Source organism: Leptonychotes weddellii, chromosome 5 (genome assembly GCF_054177405.1).
Source record: "Leptonychotes weddellii isolate Sample4059 chromosome 5, ASM5417740v2, whole genome shotgun sequence".
NCBI classification, from domain to species: Eukaryota; Metazoa; Chordata; class Mammalia; order Carnivora; family Phocidae; genus Leptonychotes; species Leptonychotes weddellii.
In genome coordinates, this window is record NC_138373.1 from 45,362,339 (window position 1) to 45,375,475 (window position 13,137).

At 46.1% G+C, this 13,137-nt stretch overlaps 1 long non-coding RNA gene across 2 annotated transcripts in view; it reads right to left on the bottom strand.

Moving 5' to 3' along the window:
- Nucleotides 1-2,313: 2,313 nt before the first annotated feature.
- Nucleotides 2,314-13,137, bottom strand: part of LOC115936894 (uncharacterized) — an 82,649-nt gene continuing 71,825 nt past the window's right edge. For both annotated transcript variants that reach the window (XR_014145460.1, XR_014145461.1), the window contains one exon: nucleotides 2,314-2,382. This is a non-coding gene — a long non-coding RNA (uncharacterized LOC115936894). The remainder of the gene's footprint in view (nucleotides 2,383-13,137) is intronic.

Here is a 13,137-nt window from a genome sequence, read left to right on the forward strand (position 1 = left end):
TAATTATAATGTGGTATGAATTTGGAAACACTGATTTAAAGTAATATTTTCCAAATTATATTCCACAGACATTGATGTGCAAGATAATCTATGGGGGAAAAAATAAGGTTTGGTAACCAAGAACGTGCAAGGAATGCTGTTGATTCCATCCTTCCTTTGGAAATTCACAGTGTGCATTAACATACAAAAAGCTCTGAGAAGTCTCGTACCCTGCAGCAAAGATCCCCCTATTTAACTTAGTTTAATCCAGTGTTTATTAAATTGGGCATTCATTCTTGAAACTCTGTATCACATAATTCCTATTAACCTGAGAGGCAATATACCTGTAGCCTGATGGAGAAGACAGTATTACCTGTGTTTGAACTCTGGATGGCTCTGCCATTTAGTAGCTAGTATTTTCTTCATCGACAAAATGGATTTGGTAATAACAATACCTACCTACAAGCAAAGTACTTATAATGCCATGAGCAGTTTATAAGTGTTGATTAACATCCAGCAGAACCAGTGTTCTAAGACACACTCTGGGAAACACTGGTAGAGAAACTAAGCCGTTAAGTGTTCTGGGGGCTCCTGTCTAAGAGAAGATTACAGACTAGTTGGACAGAGATGTGTAATTACGACACAATTAGGGGCACCTGGGTGACACAGTACGTCAGTGACCAACTCTTGGTTTCAGCTCAGGTCGTGATCTCGGGGTCATGGGATCAAGCCCCACATCGGGTGCTATGCTCAGCGCAGACTCTGCTTGGGGTTCTCTCTCCCTCTGCCCCTCTCCCCACTTGAGCACGTGCTCTGTCTCACAAACAAATAAATAAATCTTTAAAAAAAAAAAAACTAGGCTCAAGGATATTGTAATAGTTTAGCTAAACAGAGAAGAAAGGAGCAGTCAACATGACAGAAAAGGAAAACAGGTTTAAAGGTACTTCAAACAGCAAAATATCAGGTGTGACATTTACAGGAAGTTTAAGCATGACAAGAAGGGGGGGGAAAGGTGGTAGCAAATATCCTTGAGATAGATACAAGAGGAGTAGAAGCATATTCTGGGAGGGGACTTGGGTAATTAAATGTGTTCATGTCAGGTTCAAATCTCTCCTGGACTTGATCTCAGGAGGTAGGGGACAGAAACAGCTCTGGGAGACTTGAGTAATGGGTAGAGTTAGTTACAGAAATGGTTGGGCTCACCCTTCGAAGGTGTCAACAGGAGGGAAAAGGGCCTATACTGACTAAGATGCAGGATGGGGTTTTCTCTCTCCCCTTCCCAAAAGCAGATCTGTGTGGGGACTCTGGGAAAGCCAGGCTGTTTCACCACGAGGTTCCATTCCATTCAAAATCCCATTTGTTCCCTCAGCCTTCCTCCTTTCCCCACTTGATGACAGAAGCCTGGGATTTCTATCAGGTAGGAAGGTTTTAGTCGCTTCTCCCTCTCCCACGCTGGCAGAGGACTGCCAAGTTCCACATTCATCCATGAAACTATGTCTGAAATGGCTACTTGACACAGGAACATCTTTCATAGCTAAATTTATAAGCCTATTATACATTTTCATTTTCAATATTTATTATGCTCAAAAACCCTCACCCTATCCCTGATGCCCTTCACATCCTTATCCCATTCGTGGCTTAAGTGCACCCCTGAGCTTCCCTCAGGAGTAAGAATGAAGTTCAGGATGCGTTAAGGGTCAGAATGTCTGAATATGCACACTACCTGGTAATAAAGAATACTTTTTTTTTTCTTCTTGCCATGCCCATGTCAAAGTGACTGCCTCAAAACCACCACAACAAAATTTCCTACGAGGAGCAATGACTCCTTCTACTCCACCTGGATCAGCTGAAATCCCCAGGTAGTATTACCTCCTCTAATTAGCCGCCTTCCCTCCCTTGCAGCTGAAAACTGAACCAAATGTACATCAGTCATGTCCCTCCCTATGTGAAGGTCTTGTTCTCTTCCTGCTGACTCTCCACTTTCAGGCTAATTGCCCCAACCAAGAATAGACATCTGCTGCAGTGTGACCCTGAAAGTCACAGGGTAACAGTTTGCAGTTTTGCCGCCAGGCATCTCCCGGCCAACTGCTGGACACACAAGAGCATCACTGTTTGCCAGGACCAGTGCCCAGCCCGGGGCCTAGCATTTTGACACCCTGCTCCTCTCAGGCTGCTCCCGCCATTTACTATGATTTCCACAGCAAGGAAGGGCTCCCTGCTCCAAAAATCCCTCCCTTAACAAGCTTCACTCAGAAACCGAAGCCTTGCATTCCACAATTAGATAAAAGGCAAAGAGTCAATTATCCTGAAGACGTTAAACAACAATGTTTTCTCACCTGGAAACTTGAATGGCCCTTTGCTGAGAGGTGATTTTAAAAGAACAGGATAGACGGCTTCAAGAGCCTGAAAGGAGGAGAGAGGGTGCGCTCAGGGGGTTGCCCAAAGACAAACTGCGTCTACCCAACGAAAGGGACCTTCGGCACCCCGGCTACGTGCCAGGCATTGCACTATATTGGCGCTATATACATCATCTCATTTAATCCTCACAATGCCCCAATGAAGGGGCATTACTGTGGCCGTATTACAGGTAAGCCAGCCGAGTGTCAGGTGTTTGTCTAAGACCACGCAGCCCGTAAAACAGCACAGGTTTTGCTCCGTGGTTTCCCTGATAACCACCGCAGCACACAGGTGCTACTAGCCTGGCTCGGGAGGGCAAGTGTGGTTCATTCCCACCGCCCACTGGACGTGCCCTGGCGGCTAGGGCGGCTACCAGAGCGCAGTCAGCTGTCAGATGCAACGAACAGCGCGCTGATATACTGGGGGGCAGAAGGACACGCTCCCACACGGCACAGGGGAGGGACGGCCCCACGTACCTGCTAACGCCATGCCGGGACACCACCTCTGCCTCCGAAAAGGCCGGACCGATCTGTGGAGCCGCAGGGAACCCTGGAAAGTTCCTTGCGCACTGCACTCTGGGACAGGGGCGGGGCTGCCATAAGCCACGCCTACATCCCCGTTCCCTGGCCGGGCTGCTCCACGGTCCCCCAGGGTAGATGGGGAATGTATTGCTCTGTGCAGGGTGAAGCGAAGCCTGGGGAACAGCTACGCTCACCCCTGCCTCTTTCTTTTCTGGCCCCAGCCTCTGCCCCTTCCCCACGCCCGAGTTCTTTTCTTCTCATGCAGAAAAATAAAACCACTCAGCAAGTAGTCTTCCTAGTATTTTTATTTTACACTAACCCACAGTTTTTAAACTTAAAAGCCAAGCCTTTGTTACTCTGGTTCTTTGATTTCGCCCTCCTTTGGAGTAGGCTTGCCAGAGAAAATCCGAGTCACCCAGTTGCATTTGAATTTCAGGTAAATGACAATTTTTTAGTATACGTCCCCAAAACTGCAGAGGATATAATTATGCTAAAAATTCTATGTCATTGATCTGATTCAGATTGAACTGAGCACCCTGTATATTTATTCACTAAGTCTGGCCAACGCCACTCTGGAAAAGCAGAGGCCTGTTTTCCGATACCCTCAAGCAGGATAAGTGCCAAGGGCAAAATATGTGTGTCCTTGCGAGATGGGAGATTATGTTAATATTTCACAATATCATCTTCCCACACAAATAAAAATGCACACATTTCCTAAGTGTTTTTAAAGGAAGCATAACAGGGGCATTTTATCTGCACGATCCACAGAGCTGGGTACTGTCAGGAATTGATTTGGAACACATGAAACTGTCCTATATTGTGTAAGGTAGGAAGTACACATTTCTGTAAGAGCAGTTACCACAAGCTGCTGTCTTGTAACTCTGTTTTAGTCACTGACATTCAGACCATGTAGACACAAGGGAATTCAACCAAAGAAAATTCAGCAAAGCTCCAGTGGTCCCTCGTCACACACAGACACGCTGGGACTTGTTTAAACAAGCAGAATGGCAAAGGGCTCTGAAGGGAGGTATTCACTCTTTGTGTGAACCTGGACAAGTTACTTCACATCTCCACACCTCAGTGAAGGATCTGGCACGAAAATAAACACACCGTGATAGGAACTCTTCTAGGCAGAATTGGTGACGGAACTGAGGTGGTGGACGTGACAGTTTCTAAGCAATTTAGGTCCACTGAGACAGTGCTGGCTTCGGCCACACACGGACTAGATCTGAGGGACAGACGACTGAGTGAGGGAAAATACGACTACAATGGAATATTTCCATCAGGTTAGTCATAAAAGCAAAAAGGCCATGTTTGGGAACGACTGCACCTTGCTTCATGTTTGTCTTTAGCCCACGTTCTAGAGGGGTCTCTGCCCTAGACTTGGGATGGCATCCAGGCAGAAAAGTGGGGCCCGGAGCAAACAAGGGAGATCTAAAGTGCATGACAGCTTTTCCCAAAGGTGCACCAGAGCCAGCCTTACCCAACCGTCTTGGACCCGCCTGCCACTCCCATCCCTTCCCTAAGCATCTCCCCTCCCCCAACCTGATTAATATTCCTTCCATTTCACACTTCTCCCTCTGGAGTGAAGTTGCCATAGTCACAAGCATCTGCCTCCTGCGTAATAATACTGTGACCACTCACGTGCTAACCTGGACCTCCAAACCCATTTTCGTTCTCTTTATCCTTTCTTTTTAAGTGTGTGTGTGCATGCGCGCGTGTGCACACCCGAATACAAGAATCTGAGATGGAAAATAACTTTAGCCTTCAGAGAAAGGTTGATTTTTCTTAGAACTAATGGGCTCTTTTTTGCCTGTATCTCTGACATAACCAAGGCCCGTTCTAAGTTTGTGTCTATTGTGCTCAAAAAGAGATTCACCCAAGAAAGGGCCTTCATTCTGCCCTGGACTTTAGGCCTAATTCAAGGTCCCCTGGGCAGTAAAGGACAACAATAGGACATTTTTTTAAATCTGTCATCAGCTAGGGCCTCAATGGCGCTGATCTTCCTGCACAGTGCCTAGGTGGGGGGTTGCCATGTGGCCCCCTCTGCCCATGTTCTACCCCAACGAAGAAGAAAACAGACAAAGATCCTCTGAAGGACTGACTCTTCTAAGAAGGGTCAGAAATATCCCCTTTCAGGCGCCTGGGTGGCTCAGTTGGTTAAGCGACTGCCTTCGGCTCAGATCATGATCCTGGAGTCCCGGGATCGAGTCCCGCATCGGGCTCCCTGCTCGGCAGGGAGTCTGCTTCTCCCTCTCCCACTCCCCCTGCTTGTGTTCCCTCTCTCGCTGTGTCTTTCTCTGTCAAATAAATAAATAAAATCTTAAAAAAAAAAAAAAAGAAATATCCCCTTTCATTCTATCATCTCTAAAATGGGCACCACTCACCAAGAGCTGTACATTTTTAAACAATCTTCCCGCACTACTAGCATATTCTTAAGATACATTACGATGACCCAAACAAGCAACAGATGAAGTTCCAGAGTTTCTCGTGTGTGCCTATGTTTTTTTAGGAATTGTAGGCTGATAAAAGGAGGTCAGCACCTGCCTTCAAAGAGCTTACAACACCAGATAGTCCCCAAGTGGGCAAGTTTATTTAGTTTGTGGGGGAGAGGGGTTTCCCACCATATCAGCTTCACCATGTCGGCCGCCCTGTGACCCAGCAGATTGTAGCCTGCGACGGTTGGAGTGGTAAGGACCTCAGCCAGAGAAGGCTCTCAGCAGCTGAGTATTTAACCTTGGGAATAGAGTAAAATAGAGAATGACCTTAGGGGACCAGCACCCCGATTCTCTATTTGTCATATTGATTCCCACACTTCTGCGAGGCATAAATTCCTCCAGGTCTCCTTTCCTCAGTTTCTCAGTTTCTCTTCATCTCTGCTCCTGGAAAGATGGGCCTCCTATTCAGGTGTAGAGGATAGGAATGGGGCAAAGAAAGGAGGAAAATGCACTCCAGGTCCTGCTTTGTTTCTAACCAAGACTCCTGACTTAACATTGCTCTCAGGACTGGGGAGAAAAGGGAAGGAATAAACATAAGGAGTCATGACGTCATTAGGCATCTGACCCAAACTCCCTCTTTCTTCCTGCTCAGAACTATAGGAAAAGTCAAGGTCAAAAGCAAAACCAGGTTGGAAGGGTGAGCAGAAAAACCATCAGGCAAAAACCAGTAGCAGTTAACCCTCCCTAAGCTAATGTTAAATACACTTACTATAGCAATAAATAATAACGCAGGATGGAGTATACATGGTGTAAACATCTTTCATACGATTCTAATTTTCTCTTTGCTTCAAGAGCCACCGATTGTTATGACAACAAAAGAGAAAAACAGATCACAGTATTAATTTCATATCTGGGCTTCATTTGCTCCACATTTGCAATACAACGCACGCATAACAAACAGCCCGGGGCCGAGCCAAAACAGAGAAAACACGCCTACTACAGAAGGGCACAACGGAGCACCCTCTCAGCCTTGAGTTTTGTTCAATAAAAAATAAATAATAATTTTCTAAAAAGAATAGAAGTTTGGTGGCCCACACAATTTGCCATTTGATTGATAACACTTGAGCAGTGCATCATCCCATTCTTGCCAGCCCAACGATGCAAGGGACAATGAGAACAGGCAGCGGAGCATCTTCTGCAGAAAGTTGTCCATGACAAGTTTTTTAGCTGAGGAAACTTAAACTTGGCTGACCTGGCTCTTGGCCCTGAGATGCCTGGGCCTCTGTTGCACCACCCACCACCCCCCTCAAGCCCCCACCCAACTCACTTTGTACTTTCTGACCAGAGTGATCTTTTCAGAACAAAAATCGGATTCTTCAGTGTGGAGAGAAAGGAACTCTCAGACTGCTGGTGGGAGAATAAACTGGTGGCATCTTCCTTGGATAGAAACTTGACAAGATCTAGCAAAGTTGAACATTCTCAGGATCTGTGACCCAGGCATGCCCTTCTTGAGTACAGAACTGCTGCTCATGTCTCCAAGGAAATATGTCTGGGACTGTTCATTCCCATATTGTTTACAGCAGAAAAAAATTAGAAGCCATCTAATTTTCCATCAACAAGAGAAAAGATGGATTATGAGTATATAGATGTTATGCTGTGTGTATCTTACCACAATTTCTTAAAGTAAATGAATTAAAAGGACAACGCAGGGATCGCTGTGGTGCTGGGACTGTTCCTCATCTCAGCTTCATCAGTGTCAGTATTTTGGAAGTGACCTTGTACCATTATTTTGTACGACTTAGAAAAATAATCCATGAAGAGGAATAAGTTTGGGAACAGTGGTGAGTGGGGATGATTAGATCAATCGGGACACATGGACATCAAGCTGCCTTCCAGGTTGTCCATTGTCAGCTCAACGCCTGGCACTTAGTGTTCACTAAATACTTGATCCCTGTGGTGATGGCCCCCTAAAGATGTCCACGTCCTAATTCCTGGAACCTGCAAATATGTTATATTACATAGCAAAGGGGAATTAAGGTTGCAGATGGAATTGAGGTTGATTATCAACTGATCTTAAATAAGGAGATGACCTTGGATTATCTGGGCGGGCCCAGTGAAATTACGAGTGTCCTTAAATGTGGAAGAGGAAGGCAGAAATGTCAGCGTCAGAGCTGTGCAATGTGAGAAATACTGCCATTGCTGGTTCTGAGGATGGCAGGAGGCCATAAGCCAGGGAATGTGCACCTTCTAGAAAGTAGGAAAGGCAAGAAAAAGATCCTCCCCTAGAGCCTTCACAAAGGAATATAACTCTGCCAACACTTTGATTTTAGCCCAGTGAGCCCTATTTGGACTTTTTACCCCAAAACTTAATGATAATAAATTCATGTTGTTTTAGCCACTAAATTTGTGTAATTTATTATAGCAGCAATAGGAAGCTAATAGAATCTTTAATGGGTAGTTGGACCACTGGTTTGGGAAGGAGTTGGGCGAAGTCCCTGTCAAGTCCCAAATCCCTCAGTGAGGAAGGGGAGGCCAGATGGATAAGAAGGAAATTAAAGATAACTCAAAATTGTAACTGAGTAACAAATCAGAGACTAAGCCCATCCCCACCGCACTATCAACATCAGACAACAGGAAGCAATAGAAACCTCCCTTAGAAAGAAAAGTAGCAATTGGACACCAGAATGTTAGGCAAACTACTGTCTTCTTTGGCCTCACAGAATGAACTGCTCCACCCTTGGCCCAAGACAGACAGGCCCGAGGCCTTTCCTCTTTACAGGCTCACTTCGGGAAAAAGAGATCTGGCCATCCCAAGAATTCCCTGAAAATGGAATTCCAAGTTATGTCTTTCATGACAAAAATAGCATTTGGTATCACCATATATTTTAGCATTGTACGCCCAGGTAGCGTCCAGTGAAGCCCCACTGGTTGGATAGATCCTAGTGTGCTTGTCTTATAGGGAGAGAACCCTGACTTCCCATCTCTCCACATTTCTTCAGGATCCACCATAGTATATATCCCTTATTCATGCCCAGATTGGATCTAGAGGCAGTCGATGTCCGGGGAAGGGGGACAGAAGTGGGAAACCAATACTTAGAATATGATAAATCCATAGATCATAGAGCTTTGAAACACCTGGACTCTGTCTCAAAGGGGCTGACCCCAAAACTAGGAGATCAGAGATCAGGGTTCTGGGTGTGGGTCACAGAAGCTTGGGTGATCTGTTCCTCAAAACGTCCTAATTTATGAGGACCGTCATAAATGATAGAACAAGAGAACAAGAACCGGGAGTGGATGAGAAAGAAGAAACAAAGGCAAAGACAAATGAGTGGAGATAAAATATCAACAGAAATGAGACGAGAACCCCAAACTCAATTCTACATACTCTGAGCTATGGAGAAGCCAAGGGAAAAGGGACGCTTACCCAGATCAAAAAATAAAAGCAAACCAGCCACTCAGTAAAAAAACAATTAGACACCATTCAAGGATGAGACGAAGAAATTCTCCTGAGGATCCTTGCAAGAGAAGAACGTTTAACGTACTGATCAGTGTCCTCAAATGCTTCCTTCTAGGACACACAATAATGAGTTCCTTGGGACTTATTATAGGATGGTGGCTTCACACCAATATGAAACTCGGCCGCTCAAGAACCACAATGCACTAGGCTTCAGGTGTGCAGTTTTTAGTGGCTCTGGCTAAATTCCAAAAACTATTTTAGATCATTTAGATGTATGGAAGGACTATGGATCTTTCAGGGATCTTTACTGAATATTGTTTCCAACTAGCTTCAAGATACCACATAAAGGCATTTCTGACAACTTTTCTTTTTACATTCATCCCGAATAGTAAAGAAAAAAAACAGAAATACAGACTTCATCTTCAGTGAAATGAAAGGATTTTTGTAACAGAACGACCCAAAGTGAAGGCAAAAAAACAGATGGACATGACCAAGCTGGGAGCAGGAAGGTCATACCTAAGGGCCCACAGTAAAGAGTTGGATTAAGAAGAAAGATTTACCGTGCAGCCCAGAAAGCCCCCAGGACCAGAGGCAGAGGTGCAGTGAAAGGCAGGGAAAAGTGAACAAGTGAAAGCAAGAAGTTTGTTTGGAAGTCTGTAGGAGGAGAACTTAGACTCCCAGGCCCTAAGTCCACCCATTGTGGTAACCAAAGCACCCCACCCCCCAGGAACGCTAGGACCTTGAACCAGAGAGGGGATTCATGGTTGTCAGGTGTTGAGGAGGGGATGGTGGAGGGCCCAGGACCGTACGTAAGAGGGTTGAATGAAGGCTTGCACACTGACAGGAGAAACAACCCAAACTCTGCTCCTTCCTGGCTCCAGAACTCCAGGAAACAGGGGGATATTCCTAGGTAGGGAATAGAGGATCCTTCTCTAGAGAAACTGATACACCCTGGAGAAAAGAAAGACCAACAGATAATGATACATGGGGGGCTCCAAGGAGAAAGCCCACTGGCCACCCACTCCACACCCAGTACAGCTCCCGAGGCAGGCAGCCCCACAGGGGCCCACAGGCTCCAATCAATTTCTTGTACATCAATCACTCTTAAATATGAATGGACTGCAAAGGGTCCCAAGGCATTGGAGGAATGTCTTCATCGTGAAAGAGAAGTAGCAAAACAAACAGAACTTGGGGAAAATAGAAACTTTAAGGAATGAAATAGAACTTGGGGGGGGGAACTGCCTATAAATAAAATCTGCAACTGGATAGGAAAAACCTAAATAGATGACAGAATAATGCAGTTATTAACTCTAAGAAAAATAAAAGTTGACCAAGAAATAAAATATTGTCACGGTACATTACTTGACTCAGCAATGAACAATATTCACAGAGTCACCACAGAAAATATGGAAGAAAGAGCTAATAAAAAATGTGATTTAACCAGAGTGGGAGGATAGGAAACGAGACAGGTGTAAGGAAGTAAAATTCCTCATCTTCCACAAAACTGACAAATCACAATACAGAATACTTATATTATTTAAGAATGTGGCATTAAATACTACAAGAAATAATAAAGACAATGAAAAGTATTTTTTTAAAGATTTTATTTATTTATTTGAAAGATAGAGCAAGAGAGAGAGCACAAACCAGGGGGAGAGGCAGAAGGAGAAGCAGACTCCCTGCCGAGCAGGGACTGACACGGGGCTGGATCCCAGGGCCCCAGGACCATGACCCGAGCCGAAGGCAGATGCTCAACCGACTGAGCCACCCAGGCGAGGAAGAAGGAAGAAGATAGGATGGCAATAGGAGCCAGAAGAGTCTTTTTTTTTTTCTGATTTAAATTTTTAGTTATCATTTAACTTGTTTGATAATGTGCATGCTTTACTCAGATAAAATGAAAATTGATTTAAAAAATGTAACATGTCTCTCAGCCACATGTGAAAGGTATTAAGTGATGGTCAATTTACAATTGCACAGCCTAGGATTCAGCCATTTGACTCAGCCAGTGCAGTTAGGGATGTTGAGTTACCACAATCTGCTGAGCTAGGGAATGGAGGGCACATCTTGTAGCACTAACTGTAGGCTCCATGAAGGCAGGGATAACACCAATTATGTCCACCTGGCATGACCACCACACCTGCTGTGCTAAATAATCATAGCTAACATCATTGTTATTTACCAGTTGCTCTGTGCCAAGCATTTTCTATATAGCAAGCCATTTAATCCTGCCAACAGCCCACTGTTATCCCTCATTTCATAGCTGTGACAACTGAGGGACACAGAGGGCAACTAATTCATGCAACATTCCCACCTAGTAAGCGGTGAAGCCAGGATTTGATTGCAGTCTGACACCTTCCCTCTCAATGACTGTGTGCTCAATAAATACCCATAGGAAGGACGATGGCAAGGTCAAAGGCAGGAGAGAAGAAAAATTAACAGGAAGAGAGACAAAAAAATGGAAAGAAAAGCCAACTATCCCTAGAAAATAATTTGGAATCTGATATAATGCAAAAAAAACTCTCCAAAATTCCACTCCAGAGAGCAGGAGTGTAGTCATTTTAGCCTGGAAAAAGTTGGAGGCATGTCTCTTCAAAAGATGCTTCCAGAGGATCAAAACCCAGCACCTGTAGACTGGCTAGCTTTGGGCAATGCTGCTTCCTGGCATCTTCTCCATAATTACCTTGCTGCAAAATGTAGCTGAATTAATGATGAAGGCCACTCACTCCATGAGGAGGAGGCTGGTAGGACCGCGAGCACCTGACCTCATGGGACTCACCACCTAGACCCAGAGACAACGTCTGCATATGTAATCCCAGTCTTCCCTTGCAAAAATAGGAATCAACATACCAGTGATAAAACAGGATTTCTCTGGCTCCATCCCACCTGCCGTCCCTGGGCCTTGGCAACCCCAGCCTGAGAACCTCTCCCATGTGCTCATGAGCGCCATCCTCGGCCACCAGGGGCTGGCCATGGTCCACCTCTCCCACTCGCCTCCAGCGGCCACCAGGTCAGCTGCGCACAAACTCCCACGTGTCATTCTGCAGACGTGGGAGCCACAGGGCCCAGGGCCCGAGCAGGTGCTCTTCTCTCTTTCGTCTGCACCCCACTGCAGCTCCCAGGCAGGCCCTCCAGCAGCGATCCACACAGGACAGGTCACTGAGCACCCCGGGGGGCCACCTTGGCTCCTGGTGCCCCTCAGATATGCAGTGAAACTGTTTCCCTGCTTTCCACTTGCAGCCCTCCCTTTCCAGAATTTGGGCACTAATCCACAAGGCCTTCTTTGAAAATAGATCCCACCTGGCTCCAAATGGCCGGCCCTGTCTCAATGTCGAGCCTGGGGGCATGACTGGCTCTTTCTGCTGATTTTTTTTCTCCTTAGTTCCTCAGGTTAACAGACCCCTGGGAAGAATCCTGGGAGAGCTGGGGAGGGGAGGAGTTTGAGAGCAAAAACACATAGACTCTCCTTTTGGGAAAAAGAAGATTCTCACCCGCTGAGTTGGCCAGGGGCCCAGTTGGGAAGATGTGAGCGTAACTGAGCCACAGAGGAGGACGGGGTCTGGATAAAAGTGGCATGGAACCTTCCAGGAGAGCGGGCTCCAAGGCAGGGGTGCAATACAGCACGTGATATTGCACTGAAACTGGTTATGCTGAGCCAGAGGGACATGGAGGAGAGCATGAGACGAGGCTCCAGATCTTAGATCTTAAGTTTTTGTTTGTTTTTTTAGGATTTTATTTATTTATTTGGAAGAGAATGAAGGCAAAAGACAGAGCCTGAGCAGAGGGGGTGGGGCAGAGAGGGAGGGAGAAGCAGACTCCTAGCTGAGCAGGGAGCCCAGTGTGGGGCTCAACCCCAGGACCTGGAGATCATGACCTGAGCCAAAGGCAGATGCTTAACCGACTGAGCCACCCAGGCGCCCCTGGGTAATTAAGTTCTAAGTCTCACTAAACTAAACACAGTTAAGTGCTTTGGGAGGCCATCCTCTTGAGGTCTAGGACTCTAGAATTCCAAATACCCCAATCAATACCCCACCACAGAGAGAGAGACAGACGGCTGTGTGGACAGGGAGCCCCCTGGGACTACCATGTTTTGATGGCATGACCTCTGGGTTTCTGCCCTCTGGAGACCTAGAAATGGAGTTCTGACCCCCCAGTCAAATAAGCACTTGGGTCAAAGAGCTGATTTTATGACACCCGAATCCAGCCAAAATGCCTTGTCCACTTTGGGTGGGGGCACGCTCCATGGCCTAAGCTCCTCTGGCCCAGGCCGTGTGCTACCCATGAGGTTGGAGGGAAACCCCCTTTGGACCCCAGCCCTACTCCTATCCATGGACCTAGGAGTGTGGAT